Below are 15844 nucleotides of genomic sequence, written 5' to 3' on the forward strand. Positions count from 1 at the left end.
TCAAGCCTCATTCAAGAGAGGGTATGTCCTCAGCCTTTCCTGTGGGTTTGTTTGGTTTTTGCTTTTTGGGCCACATCTAATGATGCTCAGGGTTATTACTCCTGTCTATGCACTCAGGGATAACTCCTGGTCCTCCTTTGGGGACCATATGGGATGCTGGGGATTAACCCGGGTCAACCGGGTGCAAATCAAATGGTCTCCCCACTGTACTATTGTTCCCACCCCAGGGGCTCCCTCTCTGAAAGAAATGCCCAAAGCACTTTGAGACTCAGTGAGACCCAGATGAAGCTGGGGGATGGAGCGATGGCACTGTGCAGAGATCCTTTGGGAACCCCATTCTCTAAACTGTCCAAGAGCCTTTTATTTCTCTCTTTTTTAAAAAATTGAATTGCCGTGGATTGGAGAGATAGCACAGCAGGTAGGGAGTTTATCTTGCACATGGCTGATCTGGGCTCGATTCTTCCATCTCTCTCGGAGAGTTTGGCAAGCTACTGAGACTATCCTGCCCACATAGCAGAGCCTGCCAAGCTGTCTGTGGCAAATTCACTATGTCAAAAACAGTAACAAGTCTCACAGTGGAGATGTTACTGGTGCCCGCTAGAGCAAATCAATGAACAACAGGACGACAGTGCTACAATGCCTAAAATTTAATTGCCATGACTAGTATCTAGGAGGCTGACTTGAGGATATGTAGCACTGCAGCACTATCATCCCATTGTACATCAATTTGCTAGAGTGGGCACCGGTAACGTTTCCATTGTGAGACTTGCTGTTACTGTTTTTGGCATATCGAGTATGTCCCGGATAGCTTGCCAAGCTCAGCTGTGTGGGCCAGATAATCTTGGTAGCTCTCCGTTCTCTCCAATAGGAATGGAGGAATAAAACCCGGGTCGGTCGTGGGCAAGGCAAATGCCCTACCCACTGTGCTATTGCTCCGTCCCTCTTGGAGAGCCTGTCAAGCTACCAAGAGTATTGTGCCCTCAGGGCAGAGCCTGGCAAGCTACCCCTGGCATATTTCATATGCCAAAAGCAGTAACAACAAGTCTCACAATGGAGACGTTACTGGTGCCCACTCGAGCAAATTGATGCAAATGGGACAATTGAATCGCTGTGAGATATAGTTACAAGCTTTAATGTCTGAATTACAATCACACAATGATCAAACTCCCATCCCTCCACCAGTGTGCATGCCCCACCATTCCCCAGTATGCCCTCCTTTCCCACCCTCCCACTGCTTCCACGGCAGACAATATTCCTCATACTCTCTTTCTACTTCTGGGCATTATGGTTAGCAATGCAGATACTGAGAGGTTATCCTTGTCAACACAAACTTAGCCACGACCATTGATTCACTCAAATGCCTAACAAACTGAATTTGACGATTACGCTTGATAGATGTGGCTCACTGCCGGCTATTTCTATCTTCGTCGTGTATGCACCAATATCCAACTATGATGAAAAAGAAATTGAGAAATTTTACATGGAGCTGGAGAAGTTCTATAATAAAGACAACACCTTCTACAAGATCATTGATGGTGATTTTAATACAAAGATAGAACTGAGAAGGTCTTCCAAAGAACTCCACATTGGGTCCCATGGACTAGAATGGAACAAACAGGGTGAGAGACTGTCTGAGTTCATGTCGACCAAGACCATCCATTCCAGAAAGCCAAATCTAAACGTTGGACATGGGAGTCTCCCAGTGGACAGTTCCACAACGAAATTCACCACATCATGTTCAATCGAAGGTTATGCCTGAGTGATGTCACTGTTGCCCCAAAATCCCAAATGAGATCAGACCACCATCTCCTTCGTGCAAAATTTATTTCACAGAGTGGGGAGAAAGGATTGCAAAGTTAAAGTTTAAGAAGAGAACTCCCAGAATGACCACCAATTGGGAACTCTTTGACACAATTGCGGCAACGTGGGAAGATGCCATCGTTGACAACATTGACGAGGAATACGATCAACTGGTTCAGAGCCTCCATGATTGCACAAAAAATGCCGAGAGTGTGAAAGCTGCAAACAGAAGCCTGTCTTCAGAAACTCTCAAGCTCATTTGTCAACATTGTTTGGCAGGAGCATCAGGCAACCACAAGCTAGCGTCCGAGCTTGAAAAGCTGTGCAGAGAAGCAATAAAGGAAGACCTCAAAAGAAGAAGAGCAGCAGTGTTGGCCGATGCGGCAGAAGCAGGGAAAAGTATTCGCAACACTCGCCTGTCCTTCGCCAACTACAAGACCAAGATGACTGCCCTGCGATGTCCAGATGGATCTATCCCATTTTCCAGAAAGGCAATGGAGAGGATTATTCACGACTTCTACCCGGATCTCTTCGAGAACCAGGTCCACCTGCCCACATACCAATTTCCGCATGATGGCTATTTTGTTCCCAACGTCCTCCCTTCTGAAATGCAACATGCCATTTTGTCGGTAAAGACATATACAGACTGGTCCAGACAAGGTCAAACCCGAACACCTGAAGAATCTGCCGTTTGTACTTGTCAGTACACTGGCTCGAATTTTCACACACTACCTGTGTGAATGCAAGGTTCCGTCCCAATGGAAAACCAGCAGGACCGTTCTGTTGTACAAGAAGGGAGACATTGGCAACTATTGCCCAATGTGCCTGTTATCTATAGTCTATAAGTTGTTCACTCTAGTCATCCTGAACAGAATAAGCAGAACACTAGACAAAGGAAAACCAGGCGAGCAAGCCAGGTTCGGAAATGGATTCAGCACTATAGACCATATCCATATGGTGACAAAACTCATCAAAGTTTTTCGAGAGTTCAAGATGCCACTCTGTCTAACATTCATCAATTTAAAGAAGGTCTTTGATTCTGTTGAGACGGAAGTGGTCATTGAAGTCCTAGCTAAACAGGGCATTAAAACTCAGCACATCAAGATCCTCCACGAGCTGTATTATGGATTTACCACCAGAATCTCACATTTCTTCAAGGAATTGATCATCAATGTAAAGAGAGGGATACGGCAGGATGATACCATTTCACTGAAACTACTCAGTGCCACCCTCAAGTACATCATGTGATGGCTAGAATGAAAAGGAATGGGAGTGAAGATAGATGGTCAGCAACTAAACCATCTCCACTTCTCTGATGACATCATTCTCATAACACCAAATATTAGCCAAGCAACACAAATGCTGGCCAACTTTGTGAGTGTGGAAAGGTCGGACTGCAGTTGAATCTCACGAAGATAATGTTCATGAAAAACCAACTGGTCCCTAATGCTCCATTTGCTCTCAATGGAATGAACATCTCCAAATGCAGCAGCTATGTGTACCTGGGTTGAGAACACAACATGAGGAACAACTTGGTGCCAGAACTGCACATGAGGAAGAGAGCAGCGTGGTACACCTTCAAGAGCATCGAAGAAGTGGTTAAGAGAATGAAGAAACTCCGACTCCGGGCACATCCTTTTAATTCCACATATCTACTTCAGCTGCTTCCTAACTTTTGGAGTTTTTTGGAGTGTGATATTGCAGGAAGTGCTGAAAAGAAGTCTTCTATGGGAGACTTTACTGTGACTGTCATTGACCAAGACACTGCTGTCTCTTCTATGTCAATGGTAGCTTGCTGTGAGATAACCTTGGATACCAACATCATGGTCTCTCTGTACCCATCACTTTCTGCCAGCCTTGTTGAGAGGACACCATCTAAGGTTCCAAATCAGAGTCATAGCCTGTTCCTTCCCGACCAGGAAAAAAGCCAGGTGTATTAATATCATTAGGGTACTCAGGGACCTCTCCTTTCTGGAGAACTTGGTCCCTACTTGCAATGCTATGGCTCCATGTCATGCACAGGAGTTAGGGGCTCTGTCCTCCAAACTTACAGCAACAAATCTCCAGAAATGGTTATGGTTATAAAGGAGGTCCAGGCCTCAAGTAACCAACCACCAGCCTTCACCTCTGGGTCTACTACTCTGTGCTTGCTCAATCCATCAGAGAATCGAGTTATCAAGGTGAGTAAAACAGAGAGAAGGAAAAGTCAGCATTCAAAACATGTGGTCAAATCTGCAAGTGGAAAACTTTCTGTAGGCAGGTGGCATTTAAGGTAAATTAACAGATTTTAAGTTTATGAAACTTGCAGTTAAATTAACTCAGTTTAACTTTAAACTCCCCTCACTCATTTTATAGCACCTCATTTTCGATTCAACATAAGAGCTCCTAATGCAGATTGGAAGGTATGATAGTCTAATGGCCATCTAGGCTTCATTTCATAATGAAACACCAGGAGCACACCAAGAATGCCACATTTTTCAATGTTCTAGTTCATGAGTCCCCCCAGTATTACCAAACTAATAGTAAACTACATTTCTTAACTATTGTTTTTCTGTGTTCTGAAGACATTTTAGAACTCTTATTCTGATGGTGCCACTTTAACTTTCACTTACTTTAATGTACAACAAGGTTCTGAATACACCTGTTGTTCAGAGATCCTATCCCAAGTCCTCAAACCTACAGTCTCTACTTGAGCACTGATTCCCTGATGAGTGGTGCTTAATTCCTTCTCCTATTCCATGATATGAACTGTCCTATTTCTTCCAGGAAAGTGGAGAAATTGAGAGTACCCTGCAATGCTAAGCTATGTATAGCAGTTAATAGTTTACAAATCTCTAATTTCGAACAACCCATCTCGACAAGGCTTGCTGAAACCTACTAGCTGGCCTATTCCTCAGCCTGTGACTTCTAGACCGGCTCCCTACAGGACAACAGCTAGCACTTCTCTCCTGCGGGAACCTCTTCCTGTCTCTGTGACCAAGTGCCAGGCTCAACCTTAACATCAGAATCAGTTTCTACTCCAAAACTTTAATTTCCAACCAATTCCATGGAGAAAGCCCAATGTTCCTGAGCCAGTAATGTCAAAGCCCATCACAAAAGAGCAAAGACCAGAGCGTGAGGCCATGAAAAGGAAGGCTCAGCAGGATCACCTCTTTGGGGAAAGTGCCTTATTTTATTGAGAGAAGACGAGACGGGCAACTCTTGATACTATGGCTACATAATATGAGTAGCTAGAACAGTGGGTGCCACATTAGGTACCAGATGGTTGTCACAGACAAACACTTGAAATGCCATACACATTTCATTCATTCTGATATATTTTTAAGAAGTTAAAGAGATGCATTAAAATTAATAGATTGGTAATAAAAGTTCTGAATTTTGAGATGCTGTCAAATGTGTTTGTTATTTGAAGGGGGTTGGGGTTGGAGGATGGCATGAGAAAGAATGGGGAGGTAGAGAGAGAACAACGGGGAAACAGATAAGATTCTTAGAAAGAGAAACTTGGTGCAGGGTTTTAAAGCCCATAAGAGGAGAAATTATATGAACCTGATGAAGAGTGGGAGTGGGTCAGAGGAATAGTATCGCTGTAGGGCATTTGCCTTGCAGGAAGCTGATACAAGATTCATCACTGGAATCCTATATGGTCCCCGGAGTCCCACCAGATGTGATCCTTGAGCACAGAGCCAGGAGTAAGCTCTGAGCACAACCAAATATGCCCCCATTCCCGGTCTCCTCCAAAAAAAGAATAGGAGAAATGGCATAGTGAGGGGCTTTGATTAAAATAATGAAATTTGAATGGACTAAAGAAGGCAGATGAGTCTAAGATGACCAGAAGAATTGTATGAAAGCTTTCATGGAGGATGTCTCTATGTCTCATGACCACCTTTGGAAAAATAAGAGATTTGAGACACATCTCCAAAAGATTTGGGTGGTCTTATCCATAAATGATTGGGTTGTGCGATCGGAACACATATTACTGGGGAATGAAACTACAGTTGAGTAGTCAGCGACTCTCAGAGTTATTCACAGGCTACCATTAACAGGGAACAAGCCAAGAGAACAGCTGTAGCAGGAAGCCCGAACATCAGTTCCTGGGAGATGTAAAGATAATTCACCACGTACTCAGGACCTAGATTCAGCACCCCTAGATGCACCATTTCATGTCATCTTCCCAACAATACTCAGATCTGGTATTACAGGGTCACCTTGCAAGCGAGGTGCCACAATGAGGTCCATATGTCTACGTATGTTCTTTGGATTTGCAAACACCCCAAGAAGGGCAAGCTGGCTTTCAGGCCACAACATTCTGACACTGCTGGAGGGGGAGCTCAAAATATATTAGCTTGAGGGGCCGGCTAGGTGGTCTTCCTCGGTTCTTGGTGCCTGCAGCCTGCTGTAAACATCGCTGTTTACTGAACCTCAGACAAGAACCAATGCCACAGATGGTTTCATGGTCTTGGTCATGGGAGCTACCGGATTGGGACATGCACACTAGGTCATCGCTCCCAAAGCAGTTCCTACTGTCTCTCCTTGAGGCTGGGAAGGTGGTGATGGGAAACAATGGTCCTAGGAGAGTTATGGGGTGATGGATGAAAGGGAAGGAAACGCGGAAGCAGAGGGACCAGAGCAGCAGATTTGCATCATCGAAAAGTTAGTGGATGTTTTTTAAAAATGTTTTTTGCTGAAAAATTGTATTTCATAAATGAAAGGAAAAACAAAAGTAGGGAAATAAAATAGGTTGCAAATAACAGGTTACAGACTAGGCCAGAGAGAGCTCAAAGGGCTGCGTTCCTTCTGGAGCTCCTGGCTGGAACTTGGGCAGGGACCCTGTGCCCTCCCAGCACCACACGGTTTGACCCCAAAGCAACCCCCAAAAGTTATCCACTTAAAGACCAAAGAAACTCAAAGAAAGCTACAGAACATTGACAGTGGTGGCCTCATTTTTCTTTTGTGGGGCTGTGGGAGGGGGTTGAAGTGAAGTGTTTTAAGTATTTCTTTAAAGGGAAAATAGTAAAAACCCGTTTGCCAGCATAGAAATTAGAGGTCCACAGGGGAAGTGCATGCATAGCCTTATATTCCTACAATGAAAAAGGTAAGGAGTACTATTGCAAAGAAAAACCTCTGTCACAGACCAACAGTTATTTCCAATTTTCCTATTAACTTGTAGGGAATGAGTGAAGGATAGAGAACTTGGACAGCAGATAGGATGTTTGCCTTGCATGCGGCCAACCCGGGTTCGGTTTCTCTGTCCCTCTCAGAGAGCCCGGCAAGCTACCGAGAGTATCCCTGACCACTCGGCTGAGCCTGGCAAGCTACCTGTCCCATATTCAATATGTCAAAACAGTTACAACAAGTCTCACAATGGAGACGTTCCTGGTGCCCGCTTAAGCAAATTGATGAACAATGGGACGACAGTGATACTTCATATACATGGATCCTAAGTCATGTGTCAAACAGCCATCATTATGTTCCTTTCAAAACATGAGATGCTACCCCTTCTCCATTCAAACTCTCCCATGTCTCCAAATTTTTCTCAGAGCCAAAGCCAACACTCATACAATGGCCTATGAGGCCTTCCTTCTTTTACTTTCCCTTTTTTTTCTTTCCTTTTCCGTCCTTCCTTCGTTCCTTCGTTCGTTTGTTCCTTCCTTCCATCTTTCTTTCTCTCTTTCTCTGTCCTTCATCCTTCTGTTAATTAGGGACAGCACATATTTTCTATTTAAATAACCACTCATAGTAAATGCGTTAGTCTCTTAAAACCTGTCTCTGTCTCTGCTCAACTCTGCAGTTGTAGTATGAAATCAGCCCCTGGAACCTTCGCTGATCCTTCATCAGCAAAGTTCCAGATTGTGTTGCACTGGCTCCTACTGGCCCTTTTATCCACTTCTAAAAGTTATTTGTACTCCAAGGCCTGAGCAATAATATAGGGGTTAATATATTACTATTCCTGTGACTTACCCTGGTTCTATCACCAGCACCACATATGGTCCCATGAGCACCACTAGGAGTCACTCCTGAGCACAGAGGTAGGAATACTTGAATACCACTGGGGCTGGCCCAAAACAAAACCTCTCCCTACACACACACACACACACACACACACACACACACACACATAGATACACACACCACATTTCTGGGGCTGGAACAAAATTATAGTGTGTAGGTGTTAGCCATGCATGAAGACAATCTGCAATAGACCATATAGGATGGGATGCCAGGGATTGAACCCAGGTCCACCGTGTGCAAGGCAAATGCCTTACCCACTGGTCATCACTTTGATTCAGGTGATGACATTATTTTAAATTACAACTACCTTCAAGATATATATATATTTGTTTATTCTGATTGCCTTCATAGATTCCCAATTATCCCATACTACTTGGGATTTTTTAATGAATGATGTAACTTGTTTATCACAATAATTGGTTGTTTCTGTATAAATTGTTTCTCATCTGCCAAATCCAAATGTCACTTTCAACCTCCATCCAGCAGGGTTCAGTCACAGAGAATGACACACAAAGTAGGCAAACACCTGGATTGTCCAAGCTTAAGGGCCACCTGGGCAGCCATCTGTGGTCTCACAGGCAGGTCAATACAATGCAATATTGCTCTCCCCCCCCCACCAGAGCCCAACAGGTGAACCATTGTTGAAGTTGACAGAAATCAAGGACAGTAAGTTAGTGCATCAACATGCCCTAGGCACATGGAAAGCAGAGGCTAGTGTAGTTCACAGAGAATCACTAGCATCCTTAAAATATAAAGTTGTTGGGGCAGGAGAGATAGCTCAGTGGGCAGGGCACCTGTCTTACACCCAGTTGACAGGGCTCCTCCGGGGTGATTGCTGCGTGCAGAGCCAGGAGCAAGCCCTGAGCATGGCCAGGGGAGGCCCCAAAATCAAAATAAATAAATAAATAAATCAGAATGTGAAAGTTTTATATTCTATTTTTGGCCATATTGTCTTCTAAATTTGAAGGACCCTAAACAGTATTAGTCTATATTTTCCTGGCACAAATTTGCAGCTGGCAGCTACTTTGTTACCTATTCTATCCTTGCCTACTATTCTTTTCTGGGTGTTTCCTATCGGAATACCCTACCCTTATGGTTTTGGTTAGGGGATGATTTCTCATAATAACCCATCACTTCCTAACCCTAAAGAAGTAATGATGTATATTATAAAGTATGAATACAAATTTAACCTTATTAAACATTACATAAAATATATTATTAATAACTTAATGTTATTGGTGACTAGGCAATATAAATGATTACCTAGAAACTTTGTTGATTTATTAATGAAATATGTAAGCTCTTTAGTATAATAGGAGTAATTCCCTAACATGTGAGTCTGAGGAAGGTGAAACTGTTATAACTGTCTTGTAGGATTCCATCTCCCTAACCTGCTTCATTCTACCTCTCTCTCTATCCAATCCAGTCTTCTTCTTGGGAATCTGACCTCCTTATTGGCTAGCCTCTACCTTTCAACTGCCCGCTTTATGACATCATTCTCCCACCAAACCTACCACCACATGTTAGAATCTTGGGGTTCTCGTGCAGTTGCTTGTAAACATATTTGGATCATCGCAAGTGACCAGTGACCAATGACCAATCACCAGTGACCAGTCATCTGTACTGGACACTTGTGTTCTTCCGATTCAGTGTTCAGACGTACTCTCGTATTGTCTCCTCTTATCATCAACCTTTTGTTGATATTTCTACTTCGCTGAACATGTCAGGTAAGAAATAAAACTTTTCAAAGCTTTTCATTAGATTTCTTATCCCTAAACTTAGTAGTCTAGTAAAAACAGCAAGTAATAATGGAAGAAAGTATTCTAGTAGAATTTTATAAGCTTCATTTTAGCTTGACTTTGACATTTGCTGTGTGATTTTAGACACTGACTTTCTTTCTCTCAAGTGCAAAGTGTTTTTACTTATTTATTACATTATATTATATTTTATAGACTTTATAAGCTCAAATACATGTTTATATATGAGTGTTCATTCTCTGTGTTTCCTTTTCTTTTTAAAAGTGATTTTTACATGATGCCCACGAAAAAAAGTAAATCACATACACTATTTTGACAGAAACAGAAAATGTAGGTGCTGTAGAAAACTGTTAATGTATATCAGGATCCTTTATCTGTAATGGTCTTTCCACTTGTATTTGTACTTTATTATTTTACATTTAGTGCTATTTAAAAGTGTCCTTGAGTTTTCTTTCTAAACTAGGTGATAAGAAAAAATGGGGCATGGGAAATGTGTGAAGTAGTGAACAGTAGGGAGGCAAGTCCTCAAACATAAGGAAGTTTAGGGTCATTTTCATCAAGTGTTGACCAAGAGAAGCCAAGAAGAAGAGGATGATATGAGGGAGAATAAAATAGGAAATAAGAAAGACTATGGAGGGGATTTATCAAAGAAGGCAAAACCGTTTGGGATAGAATGTTGAAGAGAACCAACGATTTCAAATCAATATAGAAAGACTATAGTTAAATATGCTGAGAGCAAGTCAAAGCAGTTTATTTTAATAACTGCTAGGACTAGAGGCTGTACTATGCCTCGAGTAGAGTACCAGGAGGAAAAGCATTTTAACAAGAAGGCAAGTTGGTGGTTTCTATTCATATTGTCTCTTAGAACACACCTGGCACTTGGCAATTTTGAATATAAACACGATTCAGAAATGATGCTTCCCATAAATAATACTGGTTATCTAGGGGGATGGAAGAAGCAGAATTTTCAATGTTTTTTTTTTTTGCTCTTTTGCTTTTTGGGTCACACGCAGCGATGCTCAGGGGTTATTCCTGGCTTTGCACTCAGGAATTACTCCTGGCAGAGCTTGGGGGAAGATATGGGATGCCGAGGATCGAACCCAGGTCGGGCGCGTGCAAGGCAAACGCCCTACCTGCTGTGCTATTGCTCAGGCCCCATTCAATATTTTTATTGCATTCTAGTTTCTAAGCTAAGTGTATGCTCTGCCTGTAAAAATAAAGAAATGATATCTTCTAACATGAATCAGGAGACTTGATTCTTTTGTGTGATTAAGTAGTTTCCAAGTTAAGGCTGCTTGTCATCTTCACAAATAGTTTCTTCCTAACATGAGAGCATTTAGATAAAAGTCGACATCTGTTTTAAGATCCTAAGAAGAAATAGAAAAGTCAAGTCTCACATATCTAATTACACATTTATCTTGGTTGTGTGGAGTCTGAGTTTTCCTACACTAAAAATATTTAACTTTGAGTTTGGTGATCATTTCTTAAACGTTGGGAGTGACATTTTTCTGGTTGATAAAGACACCGCTGGAACCTGCTACTCTGTGTCTGCTCAACCTATCACAGAATCAAATTATCAAGGTGAGTAAAATGAAGAGATGGGAAATCCGGCATTCAATAATTGGGGTCAAATCTGCAAATGGGAAACTGTCCATAGACGGGTGAAATGTAAGCTTAATAAACTTAGACTTTTAAATTTATGAAACCTGAAGTTAAATAAACTCACTTTAAGTTTAAACTCCACTCACTCATTTTACAGCACCTATTTTCACATTTAAGATAAGGACTCCTAATGCAGATTGGAAGGCATGATAGGATAATGGCCATGTAGCTTTCATAGAAGAAAACTTCAGGAGCTTAACAAGGAATGCCACATTCTCTTTTTTTTTTAATTTTTAAAATTTTATTGAATCACCGTGAGATAGTTACAAGCTTTCATGTTTGGGTTAAAATCTCACAATGATTAAACACCCATCCCTCCACCAGTGCACATTCTCCACCACCAATATCCCGGGTATACCCCCCGTTTCCCACCCTTTCCCTGCCTCCATGGCAGACAATATTTCCCATAATCTCTCTCTACTTTGGGGGAATGCCACATTTTCACAGTTGATCAGTCCCCCAGCATTACCACAGTAACAATAAACTCCATTTCTTAAACTCATGCTTTTGTGATTTCTGAAGACATTTTAGATCTCTTATTCTTATGGCACCACATTAACCTTCCCTTAAATGTACAAGAAGATTCTGAATACACCTTGTACTGGGAGATCCTGTCCAAACTTATCAAGCCTAGAATCTCTACTTGAGCACAGACTTCATGAGGACGTAGTGCTTTATTCCTTCTCTTATTCAATGATATGAAGTATCCATTTTTTTCGTTAATAAAGTGAAGAAATTGACTATATTATGCTAAGCTCTGTATAGCATTTAATAGTTTACAAATATCTAGCTTGAAAACAATCTTTAGTTTGGGGGAGGCAGAATGTGGGTCACAGCCCACAGTGCTCAGGTCTTACTCCTGGCTCTGTGCTCAGAGATCACTGCTGAAGGTGCTTAGGGGACTGAATGTGATCCTGAGGATCAAACTGAGGTCAGCTCTGAGCAGGGCAGGTACCATACAGACTGCTATCCCTCTGTCCCAAGTCTTTTATTTTCAAGTACAGTTTATACAAAAACTCTTTCAAATACAAAGAAAACCAAGACAACGGCACCACATGAATGACAGTAAAAACTATAACAGTTACCTCCAATCTTCTAGCACAGGGCCATGTCCATGATCCTTAGAAGAGCTAATAACAATGCCTTGCCCATTGATGGCAGGTGAACAATTGTAGGACCACTAATTGTGTGGAGGGAGTATCTTGTTTACAGGGACCTGATTTCTTCTTTGGTTTCTTTGTAGTGATGAATTCCCTGGGGATGGAGGCTTCCCTTGCATTGCAACCTTCAGGTCAGAAATTTTGTCTGACACAAACTTCAGAATTTCCCAAGTCTTGCAGAAGCAGGAATCAAATACTTGAGAGGAACCCACCACCTGAGCTCGGGGATGTTCCCATAATAGCACCAGCCCAAAGGAGTCTGGAACTGCCTCCAGCTACAACTCAAGAACAAACAGATAAGAATTTGTATGAGATGAAAATTGGGCTTTCAAAGTCTCTGGATACCTTACAGATCCCAATAGAAAACCAAGATCCTCCACTGTGCCCTTTAGAAATGCCCGATATCCACCAGCTCCTGGCCTGCATTGACCCTCTCAGCCAGGAGCAACAGTCTGGCACTGAAACTACTGGTCAGGAAAAGAATGGTCTATGTTTTGAGGACCCAGGAACAATTGAAAGTGGGTTTGAATCTGGCGGTAGTTGTGCAGACACCACTACACTGGTGGAAGATATACACCTTCCCCAGATCTTTGATCATTTAAAAGACCTAGATCAATGCAAAGATCTGCAGGTAACACCACAGATACCATCAGTCTGAATCAGGTGCAAGAAAATGCAAGTGGCACAAAGCGACCCTCCCATCCAACACGGAAGAAAAAAAATAAGGCCTCTCATCCTCTTGAGGGAGAACCCAAGGCCAAAATTCCGTCAAAAAACCCAGAACGCTTGCCTGGGGGAGAAGTGATTGTTTGCAATGCTGCAGTCTGTGATGGGTGTCCTGTGACCATGGCCAAACAGAACAGCAAACCTCAGAAAGCTGCATCCAGCAGGATCAGCAAGACAAATAGCCATGGGCTGGGGAAGACAAAAAAGGCCAGAGAAAACTCTAAGAAAGCTGAGGAAAGTAAGCAGCCAGGGAACAAGGTCCAGAGAGAAGAGAAGCCCACCATTGCCAGGATAAAACGCAAGAAAAGTGAACCTGAGCTTTGCCAGGAGGCCTTTAAAAAGCCCCGCAGCTGCCCAGCCATGCGCATGCTGGAGTCTGTGCAAGTGTTTCACACACTGGGGAAGAAGAGTGATCAAAAGCCTGGGTTCTCTTCCTCCCGGGTCCTGGATAGCTCAAAGAAGCCCAAAGATTTCCATCCATCCTCAGCTGTCAAACCCTGTCTAGGTGCTACAAAGGATGGAAACGTTCTTGAGGAAAATCAGGTAAGAGGGAAGAAACCAAGCAGCAGTGCCGAAGAACGTTTGTCTCCATCCGAGTATGAGCTGCCACCTCCTGGGAAGGTCAAATTGGTACCTTTGCCTTTTCTAACCATGGAGAAGCCTCGAGCTCGACCTGTTCCTCGGAGACCACAGTCTCTGGCTTCACATCGTCCAGCTGCAGCTCACCCTGCCAGGCCTGGCTCTGCCAACTCAGCTCAGCCAACTGCCTCCAATTCATCCCGGCCAACTACTGCATCTTTGCCAGGTCCTGCCAAGCCAGCTAAGCCCATTTCGACCAACCCATCTCGACCAGGCATGCTGAACCCTACTAGCCGGCCTATTCCTCAGCCTGCAACTTCTAGACCTGCTCCCTACAGGACAACAGCTAGCACTTCTCTCCAGCGGGAGCCTCTTCCTGTCACTGTGACCAAGCACCAGGCTCCAGCCAAATGTCAGAGTCAGTTTCTACTCCAAGACTTCCGTTTCCAACCAATTCCATGGAGAAAGCCCAATGTTCCCGAGCCAGTAATGTCAAAGCCCATCACAAAAGAGCAAAGACCAGAGCGTGAGGCTATGAAAAGGAAGGCTCAGCAGGAGCGTGAGAACGCTGCCAAATGCACCTCTTTGGGGAAAGTGCAGATTTTTATTGAGAGAGAAGAGATGGACAACTCTCGATACTATGGCTTCGTAATGTGAGTAGCTGGGATGGTCGGTGCCACTTTAGGCACCAGGTGGTTGCCATAGACAAACACCTGAGATGCCATAACGTTTCACTCATTCTGATATAGTTTAATAGGTTAAAGAGATACATTAAAGTTAATAGACTAGTAATAAAAGTTCTGAATTTTGAGTTTGTGTCAACAGTGTTTGTTTTTTGGATGGGGTTGGAGGATGGCATGAGAAAGTACGGGAATTTAGAGAGAGGACAAAGGGGAAACACACAAGACTGTAAGAAAGAGAAAGAGACTTGGTCTGGGGTTGTAAAGCCCCAAAGAGTAGAAATTCCATAGGACCGATGATGAGTAGTGTGGGTTAGGCGAATAATATAGCTGATAGGGCATTTGCACTGCATGCGAGGCTAACGCAAGTTTGATCCTTGCAATCTTATATGATCCCCCGAGTCTCACTAGATGTAATCCTTGACCACAGAGCCAGGAATAAGCCCTGAGCACAACCAAGTATGCCCCCATTCCCGGTCTCCTCCAAAAATGAATGGGAGAAATGACATGGTGAGGGGGGTTGATTTAAATAATGAAGTTGGAATAGACTGAAGAAGGCAGATGAGTCTAAGATGACCAGAAGAATAGTAAAAATTTTTTCATGCAGGCTGTCATTATGGCTCAGGACCACCTTTGGAAAATAAAGAGATTTGAGACTAAAGGTTTGGGTGGTGTATCCATAAATGATCATGGCTGGGGGATGCGAACAAATACATTGGGGAAGAAACCTACCAGATAGTGGTCAATGGCCATAGAGTTATTCAGGGGTGACAGTTAACAGTGACCAACCCAAGATAAGAGTTGAGGTAGGAAGCCCGAAGATGAGCTCCTGGGAGATGTGAAGATAAATCACCGTGTATTCAGGCCCGATGGTCAGCACCACTAGATGCATCGTTTCGCTTCACCTTCCCAACAATACTCAAAGCCGGTGTTATGGTGCCACTCTGCAAGCGAGGTTCAACAATGTGGTCCATATGCCTATGTAAGTTCTTTGGATTTGCAAACTCCCCAAGGTCGCCAAGCCGGCTTTCAAGCCACAGCAGGCTGACATTACTCGAGGAAGAGCTCAAAATATATTAGCTTTAAGGGCCGGCTAGGTGGTCTTTCTCGGTTCCTGGTGCCTGCAGCCTGCTGTAAATGCCGCTGTTCACGGAAGTTCACTCAAGAATCAATGCTATAAATGGCGCTGAGGGCTGGGCCGTGGGGAGGTACCAGACTGGGACATGCGCACTAGGTCGCCACTCCCGAAGCGGTTGGTACCGGTTCTCCTTTCAGCTGGGAAGCCGTTGGTGGGAAGAGATGGTGCTAGGAAAGTTAGGGGACGATGGATGAAAGGGAAGGAAATGGGGAAGGGCAGGCACAGGGGCACCAGGTTGTCATCATGGGAAAGTTGGTGGTTTACATGAAAATGATTTTTAGTGAAAAATTGTATTCCATAAATGAGAGGAACAACAAAAATAGGTTAGAGCAA

General features: G+C 43.4%; 1 pseudogene; it reads left to right on the forward strand.

Annotated features, from left to right (window-relative positions):
* Positions 1-1686: 1686 nt before the first annotated feature.
* On the forward strand, positions 1687-14350 carry LOC129402108 (uncharacterized protein C2orf78-like; annotated as a pseudogene).
* Positions 14351-15844: the final 1494 nt, after the last annotated feature.

This window comes from Sorex araneus, chromosome 1 (genome assembly GCF_027595985.1).
Source record: "Sorex araneus isolate mSorAra2 chromosome 1, mSorAra2.pri, whole genome shotgun sequence".
Taxonomy (NCBI): Eukaryota; Metazoa; Chordata; class Mammalia; order Eulipotyphla; family Soricidae; genus Sorex; species Sorex araneus.